Below are 13768 nucleotides of genomic sequence, written 5' to 3'. Positions count from 1 at the left end.
GCCGCTGGCCAGGCCCGGACGCGGCGGGAGGGCGGAGCTGCCGCCCCCCCCACGGCGGGCACGAGGGGGAAGGGGGCAGGGCAAGCGAGAGGCGTGCAGGAGCAGGAGGGTGCTGGGGGTGTCCCGTCCCAGCTCCCCGTCGCCACCCCGGGGGGTTCCGCTGCGGCGCCCCGACCGCGGGCCCGCAGCCCCCTCCCCCCCGCGGTGGCGGCGCGCAAGGCTGACGATAAAACCCCGCCCCGCCGCCGCCCTCCCACGAAATGGCGCCGGCCGGATCTACATCCTTGCGCTGACGCGGTGGCGCAGTATCCCTCCGCGCGCTAATCGGCCTTCCCAGCCGTCCACTGGTGCATGAGGGTGTCACCGGGCGGGGGCGATAGCTGTCCGCCTGCCTGTCACCCGCCAGCCTCAGCGTCGAGCGGCTGCCTGCCCCTCTGTGGCTGGGCGGCGGGGAAGGGGCTGGTTCCAGCGGTAGCAGGGAGCTGGCGTTCTTCCGCCTCTAAGTAACGCCCAGCGTTTCCCACCCCGTGCCGGCGCTGGGCTCGGCGGGACGCGGCGCGCCGGGAAGAGGAGCCGGCGGCAGGGGAGCGGGGGCCCGTAGGCGAGGGGGTTCGCACCGATGGCTGTGGTGCCGGCGGTAACAGCCGCGCTTGGCCGGGAGAGAAGCGGCATGGCAGGGAGCGCGGCCCGGGAAACTTTGTTCTAGTCGCGTATCGGCGCGTGCAGAGAAACCAAACCGTGTCTCTCGGAATAGGGGAAAACGCCACCGAGGGAAGATACAGGCTGTCAGCACAAGGCCCAGGGTCATCAAGTATCTTCTAATTTGCAGTGATACCTTCTGCAGCGCTTCCAGCTCCTTGGGAGGCTTTCTGTTCTGTGCAGCACAGGTGAACCAATCGCTCTCAGCTAGGCTCTTTTTTTCTCGTAGTAATAAATGGTGTAGGTTTATGCGTGGTTGCATACATGGGGAAGGACTCCTACTCCTTGTACTTCCATGAAGTAACAAGCAGAGAAAGATTGCCAGGCTGCCTTTCTGCCGTAATGAGGGGACATACCGTATTAATAAACATGGCATTTGCTGCCCAGGGAGTGTGGGTATGTAATGAGCTGAATCCATTGCACTGAACAGAGCTTGCATTCGTTGTAGTGCCTTTATTGCACTGCTGTTAAGTTTTCTTGCTATCTAGGACACTAATTATTACTTGTCTGGAGAAGGCAGCATATTCAGAAAACCTGACTGTGTAACAAAGTTCTCAGTATGAAGCTCCAGCATAGCCAGCAGTTAATCAGGGGAGCTATGCTCTTTTCATTTTAAAAATACTACTGTAGTACGACTGCTGTAGTGTTTTAGCATTCATACAATGTACAGGCTAGAGAGAAAACAATGCCTTGTACTTGTCAAGTCCAGTTATCTCTCTGTGATCACCTAAACCTTTCCTAGCAACTTCCTCATGTAGTCTTCATTTTCTGCTTATTATTTTAATTGTACTGAACAGCATATTCAGGAAGCGTAGTCCCAAACTATTTCATTAATGTCCTTATCATCTTAACCAGGAATATTGCAGAAAAACACCTCGCTGCTCCCTGCCTGCTTTGGGTTGCTGATGCTATTAAACTGCTCCAAATCACCAGCGTCTGTGTCTTTCTGTCACAGACATCTTCCCCTGCCTTGTGAATTGCTTACAGACTTCCTGAATTTTTTCATTATTGTTTGTCATCTCAGGGGATTTAGGCACTTAACAGTATTCCGGTTCTATGTTTTTAATTATAATTTGAGATTAATGTCCTCTAATATGACTCTATATAAAGAGTTTTGATCTGGCTTGAGATTCGCATTTTACTGTATAATGAAAGGAACGAAGAACAACATAAGCATGCTGTTGACAGCGTATAATTTTCCCTGCTAATTTAAGACAACAGGAATTGTTAATCTGGTAAATCAAGTTTTGTCTGTGTGACTCTCAACAGTTACATATTAAAATCAATATCTCTATTAGCATTTGACCCCAAATAGAATTTAAAACGTATTGGATAACTCTTGTTCATAGCCATCGCTCAGAAACAGGTTTGCATGTTTTGTTTTGGTATACCTGTTTAGACATACACTTCATTATACTCACCGGTCTTTTTTTTTTTATAATCAAATATGTCAATTTAAATACCTTTAAATACACCTGAGAAGAAATGAAAAATAATGACTTGTACAGGAATGAAAAACAAGATGCATACTCCAGTTCTGTGGCCATTTCTGCAAGTCATAGTACACAGTCCTTGCTTGGAGAACTTTATACTTCTCACCCTCATCTCTTCTTTCTCAAATTGTGAGGTGAAAATCATATATTTTCCCCTCAGTGTTTGGAAACAAATAAACTCAAATGGACTTTTTACTTCAGTAGGAATACTGAGGCAAGAAAGACCTCGTAACCTGAATATATTGATTTGCTATCCACAAAGATTTTCTCACCTTTACCACATGCAGAATGTGTACCATAACGCCACTCACACAGATACCTCGTATAATAACACCAAAGGCAAGAGGCACAGATGATGGCTACTCAATACGGGCACTGCAACTTCTTACGGAAGTACCTGCTCTATTTGGATTTGCTTCATTTTCACCTGATTTTTGAAGCTAATCCCCAGAAATGGTTCAAGAGAGGTATTACCATGTCTAGTCCTCATACGGTAGTGGACTTGGGTTAGATTTTCAGAGGTTTATTATGCAAAAGAGCTCAGTAGACGTGGCACGGTAATAAACTGTTTGCACAAAAATACAGAGAACAGACCAGCTCACTTGAACTCCGTCATTGATTTTGGTTTGCTTTTTCAACTACGGTGTTACAGAGCTCTATGCAGCCAAGTGAGCAATAACCTCTGAAGGCTGATTTTGCCAGTCCATTTCAGCTGCTTTGTGATGGTCCAGCAGAGCGAGCATCAATGGAGATTGCCGTGATATATTGTTATAGCACTTCCCCGCAGCACAGACGAGACTTGCGGGAAAAGCAGCCCAGCTCTAGTTGAAAGGTCAGTGTGGCTTGCTTGTGCATCAATGTCAGTTTTTCACTTTGCTTGCCTGTGACCAGTCATTTTTACATTTTGAGCATGCTATTCTACCTGTCTTCAAAACAGGTGGAGCAACTGAGCACCCTGGATACTAAGCAGCATTCCAAACAGGGCACTTCATATATCTGAGAGGAAAGGGGGAAACGAGATGCAAAATGTTTCCAAAAAGATCTTCCTTTTTAGGAAAGAAAAAAAATCCTTCAACAAAAGCAAGACATTCTTCCTATTAGTCCATCCAGTAGATCATTATTAGTTCCTGTTTGGAGGAGACAAAACAACAGCTTTTGCTGCTGGAAAACAAAGCGCTAAGAAGATTAACAACAACTACAGCTTCTCCCTGTTTGCATGTATTACCAGGCCTCAATTTTCTCTTCAGCATCCTGTCCAACTTGTTTTTCCTTTAATTATCATAAATCAGGCTTGCAGTCAAATCCCCCTTTAACCTGAGCAAAACTCGCCTTACTGGGGACCCTTTTGATTCAGTGGAGACCACAAAGAATAGGATGACAGAAGAAAGCTGATAAAATAAGATTGTTCCATTGGCTTTTTTTAACACAACAAATAAAAACACTGAATTTGCCAACCCAAGTGCCATTACATGACAGCGAAAGAAAAACAGGTTTGGGGATGTCATTGGGTTCCACCTGATCCCTGTTTTAAATACCAGACACCAGCAGCCCTCCCCATGTACACGGGGGCTTCTCCCCTTCAAGAAGGAAGGTGAGGGATAGTTACAGCCTTTGCATGGTGTGCTCAGTTCCCTGGCTGTTATATCTGGGACCGTTACGTCTCCTCCTGTTAGGAAGAAGAGGTAGCAAAACCCTTTCACGTCTGGAGTCCAGCCAATGTGTTAGGCAGCAGTTAGCCTTCTAAGGAATATTAGATAAAAGGTAACTTTTTGTCTTATATTCCAATTTGGCAATTCTTCATCTCATTGTTTCTCCGACAGCTTCTCTGACATTCTCACTGAAACAATTTCCAAGCTATTCCACATTTCCTTTGTACAGTAGTGCTTTTTGTCTCACTGCTAGGTCATGGGGCAAAACACTGAGCCCCTACATTAAACCATTTTACATTGTTCTTGTTCTATGTAGGGAGTTGTAAGATCTTAACATTTAAGTCCACATACGAGTCCCAGCAAAAAGCTTGAGTGCTTTGTTGAATAATGGCATGCTACGGTTTCATGGCTTGCGCAAGGTCATGTGGGATTCACAAGAATATAACGTACTTCAGTAACTTACACCCAGATCAACAGACCAAAGTTGCCCTTAAAATCTTCCGGTCTCCAGGATTTTGCTTAGCACTTCATTGTTCAGCACTTTTTTAGCCTCATAGTTTCAACACAGTTCTCTTTCAGCTAAAGATTTTTCTCTTTTCTTGAAACCCTTACAGAAAATAAGAGCTATTTTACAAGCAGAAAGTTTTGACAACATAAAATTCATTAGGTTATTTTGACAGACCTAAACAACAAAATCTCTGAAAATGTCTCCAGGATATTTATGAGTATTCATACAGCCTATTCATTTTTTTCCCAGCAAAACTACCATTTGATCTAAATGAAGAAGATGTTCCTTTCAAGTCAGCAGCAGTTGGCATCAACAAGAAAGTTCATTTTCTGTGCTGATGCAGCCCTATGGATATTGAAGCACGAAACTCCGATGAGCACACGGTGTACTTACGATGCCCACTTTGAAAAACGACAAGTTTTGTGGTCATGTGGCTACTAACTAACTTTGTGTTCTTCTTTCATATGGATTCTCTACATTCCTGAATAAACACAGATAATATATACATGCGTGGCAAAATAACATCTTAAAATAGGGGTGTGAAGGACTAAGCAATTAGTCGCAGTTGCTAAAATAAGGTAACACAGGCTGAATTCAGCAGGTGAAACTGCTCTCTGGAGCAAATCAGAATTTTATCGATTTCAGTAGGGCAGGGTCCATCACTTGGAGATCTCTACAAAAAGGTGTTTAATGGTGACCTGCTTTACCCCATCCCTTTGGAGGTGGTTGCTTTTCCTTGTTGTACCTGATTTTTGACCCCTCAGGCTGCCTTCAGACTACATGCTAGGTCTGTAGGAGTTACACTGTTACTGAAAATGACCAAGCTCTTAGGGCAGTTTTCAGCAGTACTTCATTTGGCATATTGTGTTTACTAAAGGAGACATAAAAGGACCCTCTGAAGCACTTTCAAGATACATCTATTTTTGTTACTTTGCATAATTGATCACTAGTCATATTTGGACCATCCTAAGTCGGTTGTCCCTCCAATGCTTGTTCCACTATGCAAAGGAACTAAGCAAACCACAGCCTTTGAGCAGTTTTTGGATTTAACAAGTAACTTGACCAGTGTACCTAATACGCTATAAAACTTGCTAATCCAGATAAAATGTTAAGGATTAAAGCTAATTATTCCAACAGGCTAGCTAATGTATTTCACAGGCTGCCTAGTATAGGCAAGGCTGTTCAGACTTCGCAACACACTGTGTTGATTGATTTGAAGTGTAGGCTTCCATGCACCTGGCTTGCTACATGCTAAGTACAATTTTCATTGTTTGATTAGAGTTACAGGGAATTAGTTAGCCTGAGCTAATCAGGAGCCTGATGTGTACTTTATACTGAAGGATAAACTGCCTTTTATCTTAGGAGGTTTCCCTGCAGAGATCAGCCGGTGTTTCCAGAGGATGTGGGGCAGGACCCTTTCAGAGTTAGGAGCCCTAGTACAAGTGACTTTCAAAATGGCCCACAGCAAACTACCTTTCCTGGCCATTCCCCCTGCTTCTGAGGCAGTCCTGCTGCTGAATTGTTCACATACTTGTAGCTAAATAAACATTACACTTCAGCAGAGGTAGCAGGTTGACTTTCTGTCACACTTCATTTAGAGGCTTTTTTACCTTGTAGAACATTCTCTCTCCTCCACCCCTCCTCCAACTGCTTCTGTTTTATACAAAATAATGCTATGTTTCCTTGGGGAAATTATTACATAGTCTTGTAGATTGCAATGTTTTAATTGTTTGGTGCTGTATTGACTTGAGTTAAAATAATGATTTAAGTAAATAAGGAAGTCCACAGAAATACTTCAGGGTTGGTTTTTTTTTGTTTGTCTTTGAAATGACAGAAGTTTAAGACGTGTATTTAGACAATGGATTTAACTAGCCAAATATCATGTGGTACTAGGAGTCATTTCACTTTTCTTTTTGTCCTTTTGAGCAACCTCATCTTTAAAGATTTGGCTGACCTTTTCAGGTTTTGGTATGTCCCAGTTAACCATAAGATGTCCAAGAGCTTACTTAGACCTCAAATATGCAGGTAATTACAGCCAAATGTATCTCTTAGAAGGCAGGAATATTATTCTTGTTTGCTGTCACATTGTTATTCGGGAAATATTGTTGATGACTCTAAATCACCAGTACTGAAATTAGCCAGTTATTCCACTGTTCATCATTATGGTTAGTGGGATGGATCAGGGTAGTATTTCTGAGAGGGTGGGTTGTGACACACCGTAGTCATGAAACGCGGTCAGGTGTGGGCAAGTTGTTGAAAATTTTGCAAATTATAAAGCAAAAGTGACCTAGCTTCAGCACTCTTGGTGACTTTTATTCTTCAAGGTCAAGCTTGCTGTACAGTCTCTCCAGAAATATTACATAGATTTGTCACTTTTACAAGCAATAGATGTTAATTTGTTTTTATAAAGGCAATGAGGGCTGCAATTTTTTTTTTTCTTGGATCATGGGACTTCATCTTAAAAAAAGAACCACCAAAAAGTACTGGCTTACAGAGTTGGTAGTGGGATCCAAGATACTAATTTTCTGTCATGGTGATTTAAATTCCAGTTAACAGTGGAAAAAGATAATTACTTAGTCCTTCCTGACTATTTGGTGGCTTATGATATATGATTTTATGATGTCTGTTTAGCTCCCATATTAGAAAAACAAACACTGCTGCAATTAGGCATGGAGGACTCAGGTACTTGGAGGCTAAATGATATGCTTACCCTTACATCATTCAGGATATTTGACAGTATCAAATCATATCAGACAGGCAATTTGAGGGACTATGTGCAGCATCTATTTCTACCATACCCGTGTTCTGAATAATTATAACATTTCTGTCCCTGAAGCTGTCAAGGTAACTCACATAAAAGCATAAAAAAACCTCAATAAAAATTTAATTCCTCTTGGGGAAGCAGTTCAAAACGTTCTCAAGCATCTTAGTAAATTAACTATAGACACCTATGACAAGAATAATTGTCAATAAAAGACTTTCTGCTTTCAAAAAAAGGGGCACTAGGATCTTTTTCTAGTTTCCAAAAGCACTCTCCTAGCATGCTGTTCAAGATGAATGCCTCTTAATTACCATGTGTTTGTTTTTAATTTAATTTTTACCTTTCGGAGTTATTAGGCTTACATTTCCTGTAATGCAAGTTTTTTGTAAACTTTGAGGTGATATGCATATATCCTACCTTCTGTGTTGGTTGCTTTCTCTGCTGATTCAAAGGGAAAAAATAAACTGATTTTTAAAAAAACATATTTACAGACCTTACAGCTGCCTGTACTGGGGTGAAGTACAGAATGTATACAAAATTCTGGCAATATCTTGAAAAGTATGTGAGGAACTAACTTACAAATGTTCCAGGGAATAGCCAACTGCCTAGATCTGGAAGTGTGCTGTGCTATAGCTGACCTGCAGTCCAGAGGACAGGGAATGCCTGGAAAAAATAGAAAAGGAAAAGCATTACTAAGATAGGCATAAAAGAGGCTGTATTAATCTTATTTAACTGCTGTAGTACTATTCCACGTCATTGCTTTGGAATCAAGATAGCTGCTTTTCCCCTGCTTTTATCTCCATCCATTTTACACATATTTCTTCCCTGAAATTGGAGAGGCATGGTGTTTTGGGGTTTTTTGTTTCTGCTCGTCTTTATTCTTGTGAGATGACAGAGAAGGAGTATGGGTTACTGTCAATGCCAGACCCGGCTAACCTTGAAAAAGGGAGATGGGCTCAGAAATCTCCAAGCGCTGATGTTACACAGCAGCCTGAGGAGGAATGATAAACTGCTGATTTACTGCAGCATCAGTGGGCATCATGACACAGGAACAGCCTAAGAGCAGAGTGCAGTCTTATTGCAGAGATCCTGTACTCTGTCCTCGGCTGGGGAAGCTGGTAGTTTTTCTGTGCTATAATTAGCCACTGCCAACGAAAGCACATTGCGTCACAGGAATTAGTCTTGTGGCATTCTCACCTTTGCCTTCCAAAATGAAGGAAATATCTTGCAGTGGCAGCAATTATGACAAGGCAGTAAAGTACTAAGGGAACAAATATACCCTTAATTGCCTGGTCAAGGATATACAGTCTTCACCAATAGCAAAGATCAGTGCAGTTTAAAAGGGAACGGTGAATGCTCCCCTGCTGAGAATGTATTGACATATATATATATAGCTTCTTTTGCCTGGAATTCCCATCATAAGAGAACGGCTTGTAGTGTTTCAATAGTGGTTTTAGTTCACGTCTGTTCATTTAGCAGCGCATACTTCCCAGAATATGTCAGCTCTGTCCCCGGTAGGTCCTTTAGCATAGGGGAGGATGTATCTGTTTTCCGTCACTGCAGCTTCCTCCCAGGGGACAATCTTGAGATTTTGCAGCCTGGTTTATTGCAACAAACCAGTCAGAACCTGCCACAAATCGGTAATGTATCTGGTCTTTTATGAATGTATTAGTGAATCCTAAGGATACTTGTTCTGATTTGAGTAAAACTGTTGTGAACTGGCAACTCCCTGGAAGCTTCCAAATCCAGGTGAGTCTGTATGCGACCAGCCATCAGATCAGCCTGGATCCTCATGAGCAGTACATACCAGATCAGCTACCTAATGTGGATGGGAAGACTGGATGATTCACATAATGGGTCAAAATTTAAAACCCACGGAAATGTTCTGTTTACTGTGTACTTCCTCGTGCATCATTAGTGTTACTTGACTGATGTTACTTACAATAGTTTCATGTCATATAACTTGTTACTTTCTATGTTTTAAGTAAAGCCATTTGAAAACACTAACTTAGTGTAACGGAGTGGATATTCAGAGTTTCATCTTGTGCTATTTCTGCAAATAATACAGCAGCTGTCCAAACCACTACTGCCAACCAGTGCAACCATTGCATAAAAAGGCAGTTCCAGCTTGGAAAAAACGTACAATGTAAGTAGAAAGAAAATTAACTTTATCTGGGGATATCTAGGAAGTTAGCACTGAATACACCTCTTCTTTCTTGAGTTGGCATTTTCTTCAACTTTGTTTCATATCCAACTCATGGGTAATACTTCCCACTCCCCAGCAGTAGTAATCAGAGGAAGAAATTAAAATGTTAAACCTGTGGCTGACAGATCAAAGCACTGTATTTTTCCTGAATTAATTAAAAACAGTGTCTTCTGCGCTGTTCTCTCATGCACAGAGTTGCCATGTTGGAACCTGATCCAATTCTTAGAAATTTGCCATTTTTCTTTACATTCCTGTTTTCATTCTTTTCACAAATTAATTTGCTACAATCTGCAACAATAAATAGCATTCTAAGCCACAAGGAATTTTAAAATTCAACAATAATACATGCTATTAGTAGTTACTTAGGCAATTACAATAGCACCTGCTTTCAAAACTCAGTAGTTATATTGTAAAACTCTTGGACATTAGTTAGATTAGAAAGTAATAACACACTAATTTAATAGTAATTTTATAATATGAAAATTATGCTATCACAAAATCACCCTATTGATTCTACTGTAAATGTGATTTTTTTTTTCTTAACTTGTTTTTCTCTCAAACACTCTACCCACCACAGAGTAGAAGATATTTTCAGTAAACACCAGCAGAAGCCTCTTAAGGTGCCAGGTCTCAGAGCCTTTCACTGTCTCAGAGTGAAAGCATGACAATCCTAGCTTTCTTCTAAAGGCAGTTAAGCCTCTGGATGTAAAAATAAGAAATGAAAACCTAACCTGCGTACAGTGCAATTGCAACTTGCTTGCAATGTTTGCAAGCATAAAATAGAGGAAAAAATATGGTCTTATGGTTTACATTTTTAAACCAATCTCATTGTTTTGAGATTCAATTATTTAATAGTTGGGTGTTGACAGTGCTGCGTAACTAACTGATGGAGAGATGGCATGAAATGAATCACAGTTCCTACAGCCTTTCTGGGGTTAAATGATTTTGCTTGCTTTTGGGGAAGTGGAAAAGACAGAGATCTTTGCATACAGCAGGAACAGTAGCTAATCAAACCCCACTATGAAATGAATCAAATACAAAGGGAGAGATCTAGCTTCCTCCTAGACAGAGGTTCGTGTTTGCTGATCACAGAAGCCAGATCTTTGGTGACAGCAGTTTTTAGTTGACAACAGTACTTTTGCCTGCTTCAGGGATTATTCCAGGCACTCAGTATAGAAAATGGCAATGCTGATTTCAAGAAAATGGTTTTAACAACAGGAGACATCCTGCTGATAGAAAAGCTCATTACTATGAAAGAGTGCTGAGCAAATTACTGTGCTACTTAGGCTTGTTTTAGAGATGGAAGGACTGTGTGTCTGCTACCTCAGAGCCTTTCATTTTTCATCCTTACTGGTGTGTGCTTGGTATAATAAAAGAAATAAATACCATTTATAAATGTTCTTTTTCTTTACAAATCTTACTGTTCTAGATAGACCGGTAGGTATTATCTCATTTTACAGCTGAATTAAAGTTTGCATAGGGAATTTAAGCAATTTTTGAAGGGTAACAAGAGCAAGAACACAACCAGCTTCTTTTCACCTGTGCTCAGTCTGTTGGACCAGGACCAACTGCTTTGTGGATGCTGAAGGCAACTCTTATTTCTATGGCGAGCCAGACCAATGCAGGTATGTTTTAGTGACATTACACTTGGCAGAAAAACTGTGCCAAACATGATCTGTGTCTGCACCACCGACTTTTCTACCATTCTTTTCAAAGCACGCATAGTAGTAAGTTAAATCGGGCTGGGTCTCTTTTGGACTGTGCTTTGGGAATTCCACGTAAAAGACCTGAGCTGGCCCTAACTATGTAGATGTCGTCATGTGGGCTCCATGCTCCATCTTACCTGTAATGTTCTTGCTAGATGAAAAATCACAGTGATAGAGGATACCTACTGCTGAAAGCAATAATCATAGTTCAGTATCAGTGACCTAGGTTCTGTTCGAGTATCTGTGCTTGGGCCTCTTGTGCTGTTATTATTACAGTGACTCCTATATATCCTACCCAATACCAGAGTTCCCGTGGCCAAAATCAGCATGAAACACATAAGCAGAGGCAATCTGTACTTTTTAACAGTTCACAAACTGAAGCTAAATATGCAAGAATGAATTGTTGCACATTCCCCCAAAAAGCTAGAAAAATTTCCAGATACCCAACAGCACTGAGATTTGAGGCAAAGTTGAAAAGGGTGCTGATAAAATACTGAAGAAGCAATCTGCCTGTGGAGTAAGAACGTCCACATAGGGCATTAGATGTGTTACAGAAGGAAGATGTCACACCTGCCTGGTAAACCTCCTGATGTTGACAGATCTGAAGTTCTGACACTGTAGTGTGCTCCCTGAAGATGGACTGCTGTGTAAATCCCTATCCTCTTCTGCAGGACCAAGCAAGCCTGCAGCTTGCATTTTTCCCCTTATGTCAAATAGGAAGTCTGCATCCAAGTTGGAGAGTGAACATGCACCTCCTGAGCCCCAGTTCAAGCTGTTTCTAAAGACCCCATCTTTTGCCCCCCCTTCAGTTAAGAATCTCATTCAGACTTCATCTTCTTTATAGTTTTTCCATAATCTATGACTTCAGCCTTTCATATACCAAAACCACTCATCACTCATGTCAACTGATACCTATGCAGACAGGCAAGGCACAGTGAGAATGGTTCCTCTCTGCAACATGTGCAGATTGTCTGGCAGTGTGCTGAGTGGAGTGCTGATCAAAGGCAGCATGGCGGGGCTCAGGAGCTTCAGTGAAATGTCAGCTCTGCTCCCAGTACCACAGCTAGCACCCAGGGAAGGCTGGAAGAGCAGAAGAAAGGAAGGAGGAGGGAAGGACAGAGGCCCTCAACTTCAGTGTGAAGTTGTTTGATTCAGAGGTGGAGGATTTACCTTATGTATCTTCAGCCTTACGTATTCTTCCCTCAGAAAGTTTCACAAACAAGGTTACATCATGACATCTGATTTGTAATCTTTACAGAATAATCAAGCATTTTGCTCTTTCATTATCTTGTCTAATAGCAGGCATTTGCCTATACAAGAAGGAATCTTAGGACATCAGACACAGTCATTACAAGGATAAACTTAGGTGAGGCAGGGAACGAAGATACTCTGAGATCACAGGAATATTCTCACTAGTTAAACAAGGTGATTCATCAGGAAGTGTTAATGTAGGGTCACAGGTAGAAAAGTAGTATTTGGGCCAGAAGCACAAACAAGCTGGATTTGTTTGTCTTAAACCTGGCTTCTGGTATTTGTTTTTTTGCCGTAGTTCTTTATGATGATTTTAACTTCTGGTTAAGATTATCCGGAATCGATCATTAAAGCAAACTGGTGAAAGAGACCTGGGCTTGTATATCCTAATCAATACAAGGCAACCGTGACTGCCGAGTAGATTCAGCCAAAGACAGGCCAGTGGGTTCATCTGACTCAAGAAATACCTATAATTACTCTTTCATTGCTTTGCTTACCCTTACCCCAAAACTTCTTAATTACCAATTCTGGGCTGGCAGGAAAAGCGCACAGTTGACATGGGCAGATATGGTGTGATTTCTGTACGCTTACGGAGGAGAGCGAGCTGTGCTCCAGTCAAGATCATTTAAGGAAGGAGATACATCTTCTAGCTGGATTGCGCTGCTTCAGCTTTCCTGAAGATGCTCGTGCTCTGTGCCATAAGCTATTATGACCTGATGGACTCACTTGCAGTAGCAAAGCATTTCGAACCAAAGACTCCTGACCAAGGAACTAACGCAAGAGTTTTCTGGTCTAGCTGGATTGTCTAAACTGACTGGGAATGGCTGCATACTTACTGTTTTTTCACCTGGCTATAGAGGGGCAATTTTCCATGCAAAATGACCAGTCTCCTTGGCGTAGAATGAAGTAAAATTAAATAGAGTACCCAGAGGAACAGCTCATTCTGTGCAAACTATTGCCAAGGCCTCTCTCTGTAATATTAAACCTCTCAGCACTCACGTTATCCCACCTCAGAAGAGTTACAATACCATATGAAAAACATTCACAGGAAGACTTTTCAGCCTTTTACTTCAATATTTTTAAGACTATCAACATGAAATGCAACTTTAACACGACAGGGTGATGAGGGGTCATATATCGCCTATAAATCATAAGCCACACCTTACTAAACCCTCACTCCCTCACCTCCCAAGCGAGGCCTGCCCGGACTAACCGAGACCCGAGCGACCAGGCAGACGTCCCCACAGACCCGCAGGCCGGCTGCTGTCACCCTTCGCCTCAGGAGAGCAGTCGACTCGGGAGGCTGCTTGATGGCTGCCAACGGCCGCCGCGCGCCCATCGGACCCGCCCCGCCTCTCCCCGTCCCGCCGCTGCCCACCGGGCTCCGCTAGCGCCGCCGCTCCCTCACGGCTGTAACGGCCGCCGCCGCCCGCGCGCCGCCTCGCGGCGGTCACCCCCAGCCGCCGCGCGGCGGCTCCCCCTAGCGGCACCCGCC

At 42.6% G+C, this 13768-nt stretch overlaps 2 long non-coding RNA genes across 2 annotated transcripts; one reads left to right on the top strand and one right to left on the bottom strand.

The window, feature by feature from the left end:
• Window positions 1–382: 382 nt before the first annotated feature.
• On the top strand, window positions 383–4852 carry LOC142056260 (uncharacterized). Its single transcript, XR_012660275.1, has 3 exons — window positions 383–887; window positions 2845–3024; window positions 4599–4852. It is a non-coding gene; the product is annotated as an uncharacterized LOC142056260 (long non-coding RNA).
• LOC142056261 (uncharacterized) lies at window positions 3018–13652 on the bottom strand. The gene is made up of 3 exons (XR_012660276.1): window positions 13459–13652; window positions 7690–7773; window positions 3018–3319 (listed from the first exon to the last, which is right to left on the bottom strand). It is a non-coding gene; the product is annotated as an uncharacterized LOC142056261 (long non-coding RNA).
• Between the last annotated feature and the right edge of the window lie 116 nt (window positions 13653–13768).

Source organism: Phalacrocorax aristotelis, chromosome 4, assembly GCF_949628215.1.
Source record: "Phalacrocorax aristotelis chromosome 4, bGulAri2.1, whole genome shotgun sequence".
In the NCBI taxonomy this organism is placed as follows: domain Eukaryota; kingdom Metazoa; phylum Chordata; class Aves; order Suliformes; family Phalacrocoracidae; genus Phalacrocorax; species Phalacrocorax aristotelis.
The sequence above is the reverse complement of the archived record's forward strand: the minus strand, read 5'-3'. Positions and strand labels throughout refer to the sequence as shown.